The sequence below is a fragment of the Penaeus monodon genome, chromosome 38, assembly GCF_015228065.2.
Source record: "Penaeus monodon isolate SGIC_2016 chromosome 38, NSTDA_Pmon_1, whole genome shotgun sequence".
Classification (NCBI taxonomy): Eukaryota; Metazoa; Arthropoda; class Malacostraca; order Decapoda; family Penaeidae; genus Penaeus; species Penaeus monodon.
Window position 1 is genome coordinate 17,043,626 of NC_051423.1, and position 8,203 is coordinate 17,051,828.

Here is an 8,203-nt window from a genome sequence, read left to right on the forward strand (position 1 = left end):
TATTATATATATATATATATATATATATAGATAAATATATATATATATAAATATATATATCGTTATATATAACATACATATTAATATATATCTATAATATATATATTATAGAATCTATAGTTATATATATATATAGAGTACATATACGTAAATATAAATATTATATATATTATTATATAAATTATATATTATGTATATATATATATATATGTAAATATATTATGATATATATATATATATATATTATATAATACCGTGTGCGTGGATGAATACGAAAAGTCTCATTTCTTCACTATTCTTTATATTTCAAGGGAACCTCCAGTAGTCAAAAAGGTACTAAATATCCATAGGGAATATACACGTTAATATTGTTGCAGTAAATGCGTTGGAAAGTATTAAACTAACATCCAAAGCAGAGCGATGGGGTCCTATATATAGAAAAAAAAATTATAAGCTAATGGCATTCCACTTAATTGGACGACGTGTGAATTAACCTTCAAAACGAGGTCGTGTTCAGCATTTTATTATTTCTTTATTATTTTTAGTGGTTGTGTGGGAAAAATATAGGTGTATATTTCATATCGTAGTTTATTAATCTTCAGAACATGGGGATCCTGCATCCATTTTCACAATAAAAAAAGCAAAATAAAAAAGGCGACTCTCCCGGAATCTGGCGTACTCCGATTACTTTTTTTTCTTCCTCTTTTTGTCAGCTGAGAAATTGGATTTTACATTTCTTTGTAATTTGAAAATATAAGTATGCTTTCTTTCTTTCTCTATGGTGTCTTCAGCATTTTTTTTTTTATTGCTGAATACTTTTTTATTGCATTACAATGGACGTATGAACTGCGTATACTTTTCTGTCTGTCTATCTGTCTGTCTGTCTGTTTTGTTTATTTTAGTTTGACTCCAAAGCATTACAACTATAGCCAACAAGCAACAAATGCCTAGCAGAGAAATCAAAGACCAATGGGCAAAGCAGGGGAGAAGGGGCGTATTTCATAAAGGGAATGCGATGGTAATCCTTTTGATAAGTTGTGAAACCGTGTGGAAACAGCTTATTTCCTTTGTTCCCAACTACTGTCCTATTTGTTCAATCCTCTCCATCTCTCTCTCTCTCTCTCTCTCTCTCTCTCTCTCTCTCCTCTCTCTCTCTCTCTCTCTCTCAAGATTAAGAGTCTGAAGCATTTTTATTATTAGTATATCTTGTTTTCTACTCCTCCTCTGTGCAGATATGAAAAATCTGACCCCTTAGAAAATACGTAATATGCAGATCTGCACAACTTGATGCCGGTTGTGTTGTTTACATGCTGCTATTTAGACCATGTCGTGCTACTCAATAACGCTGTATGTTGGATGTGCATTTCCCTTATTTCATATCTATGTTGTTAGCCTATGCCAGTTGATAGTTTTAGATATATTAGTGTTACGTTGCATTAGTATTGTGATAAAGAGTATCTGGTAACTTCACTGCCCAGTCCATGCGTCCTGCATGACGCCTCGGAGAGAGACAAGCGAGACCGGGCGATGGCTTACCCTTTTGCTCTTCAGCCTAAACCACTTCGCGTGGACATGCTGGTTTCTCTGAAGTTTTCCTTCGTGACTCGACGCAGTGAGTCATACCACCCTCGGCATTTTCCATTCTGCCTCTCCCTGGTTTCATCTTCTTCTTTTAACGGTAGGTTCATGTCTGAGCCGCCCGTGGTCACAGATGATACTTAATTGTAGTTTTCATGTGTGATCTCGTTGAGTGAGTACGTGGTAGGGTCCCCAGTTCCTTTCCACGGAGAGTGCCGGTGTTACCTTTTTAGGTTTCATAGTAAACAACAAGCCCGGAATTATTCTATTTGTTTCCTTTACTTCTCTTGCTCACTTCCCTTTTGTGTCTCATTTCTTTCTAATTTACTCGGGAAGAATAAATGGATTTTCTATTTCGTATTTCTTGTGTTTTATTTTTTTTTCTCTCGTCGATCTATCTGATTTTCACGGAGGCAGCAATCGAATTTTAAACGCAATTTTGTATTTTTCTTGTATTTGGTTTCCCTGTCTTTCTATCTATTTTCATTTGGTTTCCGTGTGGATACTAAGCTCCAAATCGATGTCCAAAACAACTTCTATCCGTATTTTTCCTATTCTATTTCGTTTTTTCCCGATTTCTCTTCCTTCTTCGTTCACTCTAGTGAACTGTTTTTTCGTCTTCTAATACAGTCTATTTCTTGTACTTTCTTTCTCTTTTGTTCTTACTATACACACTCTCTCTCTCTCTTGGCTTATCTCGCTTATATTTCTTCCTTTCCCTTAGTCAAATTGCTTACTTATTCGACCATCAGAGGTGCCTCTTTGTGTGTCTATATCCACGTATAGTTATACATACATATTAATAGATAGATGGACAGATAGCTATGTATAGGTACTGAGAATATCTCAGTGTCCCCTTCTAAACAGTTTTCGTACTAATTTTTGACTTAATATGTATAAATTATTCGTCTGTGGATAGATTTAGTTTTGTTCAAGCAACAGAAATAAGATAGTATGTTTCATAAAGAAATCAGATTTAGTTTGCACAATGTGTAACCATTGTAAGTTTTTTGCGCATGTCTGAGGTTATGCTTCGGAACGGAGGACAAAGCGTCCTCTCATAGGATGAATATGGTGGCATCTGTGCGTTTGAAGGGAGTCGCGGTTGATTATGCGCTAGAATGGATTATTTCAGAGGAGTAGCAACACAGCATTGTTGTCAATGCCATTATTGGTGGAGTTTTATGTTGTTACATTTAAATCCCTGCAATTATCATGTAAAAGGTAAACAGTTTGCATCGAGTGAAAGAATTAAACTTTTGCCGTGAGTCCCCCCCCCCCCCACCCCCCAAAAAATGGGTTTTTTTTTATCAGGCCTATGACCATAATCTACTCACTTATGGTATAGAGATTGTAAAATATTGATCTTAATTGAGGTATTGCATTCCACTGGCCATTCTGACTTGGCCTGTCTTCGATGCAGCCTGAGGGCAATTCACCAGTTATTTATAGGGGAGGCACTGTGTAAGTTACCTACTTGCCAGTGGGTTTTGTATTATTTGTATATTTGTTCCTTCATTTCATTAGATCTGAAAATATTATTTGCTTGCTCAGAAAAAGTTGCAAAGGTGCCATGAAGTGTATAATAAGATTTATTTTATACTTCATTGCTGTTTGCTCCGCATTATGACCTGCAAGAGTATTTTGTTATTTAATAAGTAGTTACAAGGTGTTAGTGGATTGTGGTAAATAAGACATTTTATTTTTTTGTTTAGCTCCCATTGACCATATCCATTTGTGACTAGGTCCATATTTATTGCAATCATTGGATTGAGTGTTCTATTTGATAGTTGTCCACAGGTTGGACCCTACAATAAAGGAGTAACTGCCAGTGCTGTCTTCATTCACCTGGTGAAACAATGTACCTATATCATATGTGTGAATTATAATTACATCAGCTTTTCAAGCCTTCAACAGCTACGCAGAATTGCATCTTTGCATATATACGAGTATATATGAATAAATATATCCGCATGTGTGTATTTATGTATATGCATTTGTGTGGTTGATGAATACGAAAAGTGCATAGCAACCTGACTCAAATTCTTCATTATTCTTTTACGTTTACATGAACACTTCCAGAAGACCAAGGTCATCTAAATATCGACAGGGAATTTATATGTTAATGGCGTTGCACTAAATGCATGTGGAAAGCATTTAACCAACCTCCAAAGCAGCCTGCAGAGCAAAGAGGTCATACATTTAGAATAATTTTAGTATAGCATTTACATTTCAATTGTATTAATAATAATAATAATAATAATATATAGATAGATAGATAGATAGATAAATATATTTGTTCTTCTTTATGGTGTCTTCAGCATTTATATATATATATATATATATATATATATATATATATATATATATATATATTTTTTTTTTTTTTTTTTTTTTTTTTTTTTTTTTTTTTTTTTTTTTTTTTTTTTTAGAATAAAGTGCTAGATATTTTTTCTGACATTACAATGGACGCAGTTTCAGTAATATCACACCGAGAACAGGAGTTGTGAACTCCTGATACTCATTCTCATTCTCATTCTCTCTCTCTCTTTCTCTCGTTTATTTATTTATTTATAGGTTCTAACTCCAAAGCATTACGACTATAGCCAACTAACTAAGCATTTGCTTAACAGAGAAATCAAAGGCCAGGGGCGAAGCAAGGGAGAAGGGGTTATTTTTCCCCAATGCATTTTTCTGTTTGTATTTCATATATTTCTCTCTCTTGCTCTGATTCCCTAGGAAGCAACACACGTAGTATTTTTACTAATGGATCTCTGCATTTCTTTTCTTTGTATTTTATTTTCTATTTGTCGATGCATATTTGGTTTCCTCTGGATATTAAGCGCACCATCTGCTTCCAATGCAATTTGTATCTGCACCCATGCTGTTTTCTTTCGTTTTCCTCAATTTTCTCTTTTTCGTTATCTTTAGTTTCCCAGTGGACACCAAAAGTTTTTTTTTCTAATACCAGTTTTTGGGTATATATAATATTAGATATATATATAGATAGATCTTATATATATATTATATGATATAGATATATATATATATATATATATATATATGTATATATATATACAAAACTGTATATATGTATGTATATTATTATTATTTTTTTTTTTTACTTTATATTTTTCTTTTGTTCTTATTGTATTCTCTATCTCTGCTGTATTTTTTCCTGGGGTTTCAGTGGACAATGAGCATAGTATTATTCTAAAGTATATTTTAAATTAATATTCTTGTAGTTTCTCTCTCCCTCTCTTTCTCCCTGCGGCCTCTCTCTCATTCATCTTTCTTCGCTTTCCCTCAAATTGCTTTCTTATTATCACAAGGAAATGTCCATAAACTTTTCTCCGAAATATATTTGGTAATGCAAGAGACATTTCCAATCCAATAATATCGTTAGCATTACAAGCACGAAACACAAACTTCCTCCCTCTTTCTTTCTATCAATTTCAGTCCCTCTCCTATCTGATTCGGCCACAAGACGAGCGAGCAGACCTTCAACTTTCTACCCATCTGAAGGACGGTTTAATTTCAACGGGAATTGAGTACGGACATGGAGATATGTGTCTCGGTGACGAGAGGAATTGGTTGCATTTCATGGACCGTGTTGCATTTTGGGGCAGCTGTGTGTTTGTGAATACATTCATATAGGCATGCATAACAATATATATAATATATATATATTTATAAATATATGTGTGTGTGTGTGTGGGGTGTGTGTGGTGTGTTGTGTGTTTGTGTGTATGTGGTTGTGTGGGTGTGTTGTGTGTGTGTGTGTGTGTGTGTGTGTGTGAACACTACACATACACACACACACACACACACACATACACACACACATACACACATGCATATATATATATATATATATATATATATATATATATATATATATATATATATATACATACATATATTATATTATATATAATTGTAAGCCACACCCCAATTTAGCATTTACGACCTGCTTGTGGTTGTTTGTATGTGTGCGTATGTATGTACGAGGTGTGGGAAGCGCGCGTAAAAGGTGAAGAGGAGGTTGAAAGGAAATGGCCCTGGATAGCTGAACTGGTGGCGTTGTGAGAGTACCCATGGGCATAGCCCGCGTATCTCCTTCTCATCTATAAACTGACTAGTACCCCTAAAGGTGAATAATTTATTATGTTTTGTTTATTGCAATAATAGTTCATTTATAAAGATAATGCGGACTTGACGCATTACGTCATGCTTCACAATAGCAAGTTATTTTTGTTTGTTAATGTAATGGCAAGAGTTAATATTGCGATATCCTTCCCTACAGGCTGTGAAATTATCCAGACACACGATTGGAGCCCTGCAACAGCACAGGTGGCTGGGACATTGCAGTCAACGTCCGCTTAGAACCTGGATAAAGCGAATCAATAAAGTGAAGAGTGAGTGAGTGACTGTGAATGGACTGTAAGTGGACACCACCAAAAAAACTGTAATGCGATGTTACTGTATTTTTTTCTAATTGAATGGTTTTAACTACATATGCAGGATCTGAAAATAAATGGTTAACGGTTTATATACTTTTTCTTTCGAATCGTTCAACCATACTTTTATATATATTCCTGTGTTACAGAAGCGGTCAGAACCTGAGGATATGCTATATAAAACAAGTAAGATCTGACATAACATATCCTCACAAATATATAGATAGATAGGATATATATACATACCATCATACACAACATACACACATATATGTATATGGTATATTATACACATATATGTATATATATATTATACACATTTATGTATACTATATATATAATATGTATGTGTATATATATATATATAGATATATTGTATATATATATATAAATATATATTATAAATACACACATATGATGTTATCTATATACACATACATATATAACACACACAACACACATATATATATCTATATAGATTATAATATATATATATATATATATTATATATATAACATATATGTATAATATATATATTATATAAATAATATAATCATATATATATATATATATATATATATATCTATATGCATATGTATCTATCTATCTATCTATCTCATTTTATCTATATATATATATATAGATATTATATATGATATATATAAATATATATTGTGTGTGTGTGTGTGTGTGTGTGTGTGTGTGTGTTGTGTGTGTGTGTGTGTGGGGTGTGTATGCATGTATATACATGCTTATATATATATATATGTATTTATATATATATATATAATTATATATATATATATATATATATATATAATTATATATCCGTGTGTGTGTATGTGTGTGGTTTATAGATAGTAGAGAGAGCTATTGTGACCACTTTTCTTCTTAGCATGTTTTATTCCTTTTATCTGTTTTTAGCTTTTACGTTTGTCATTTTATTCCATAAAAAAATATTTACTGATTCCTACTTAGTATTTTTCTTTTCATTTCTCTATTTCTCCCAGCTTTAACTGTTTACAATACGACCTTTTAAACCGGTTGAAATTTTCCTCTTTACCGATATAATTGCTTAACAAGACTTCTAGCCCCCCCCCCCCTCTCTCTCGCTCTCTTTTGCTATCCCTCATTTCTCGATTTGTCTTTTCATCTCTTCCTCTCTTTGTTTGTTTGTATCTTTCTTTCTTTTTGTCTTTCTCTCTCTGCTCTCCATCTCTTCTCTCTCTTTCCCTCCCTTCTTTTCTTGTCTCTTGTCTTTCCTCATATTTTTTTCTTCTCGACACACACAGACACACACACAAACGCAACAGCGCATGCGCACACACACACACACACCACAACCCCACACACACACAATGAACGCACACGCACGCAGCTGCACGCAGCGCACGCACACCCCACACACATGCACACCACACACACCACACACCCACACACACACTCCGGCCGACAAAACACACACCACACACGACACACACACACATAATATATATATATATATATATATATATATATATATAGATATATAAATATATATAATATATATATATAAATATATATATAATGTATTATGTATACTACATATATAATATATATATCTCTTATATATATTATATTATATATATATATATATATATATATATATATATTTTATTTATTTATTTATTCATACACCCTCTGTCTCTCGTTCCTTTTTCTTCCCCTAACGCCACATGTCTCACGGAGCACTTAACTTGTGATAAATTGTGGCTGTGACTAACTACGAAAATGTGTGGATATAATTCGATGTCTTCATTTTCTTTCTTTCCTTTCTTTTCGAGTTATATATCAAACTCTTTATCGTCAATCTCCGTTTCTTTTTTTCGCTTTTCTCTCTCTCAGATCAACTCTTATCTCAATCTCTGTCTCATCCATCTTATGTCTCTTTCATTCCCTGCCTTTCCTTTTCCTCTTCTATGTAATTTTGCAAGTTTCCCTTCAAAGCGAGAAATCCCCCCTTTTTTCGTCCACCATATTACAATCGCCTTGAGCCGACTCATCCTAATACCTCCTGAATACACAACCTTTTCAAGTCATCAGGAAACTGTTTGAACGCTCGCGACACGAGTATGGATACCGCTCACCTCCTAACGACTCATACCATTAGGTATTTTTCGCCGCCA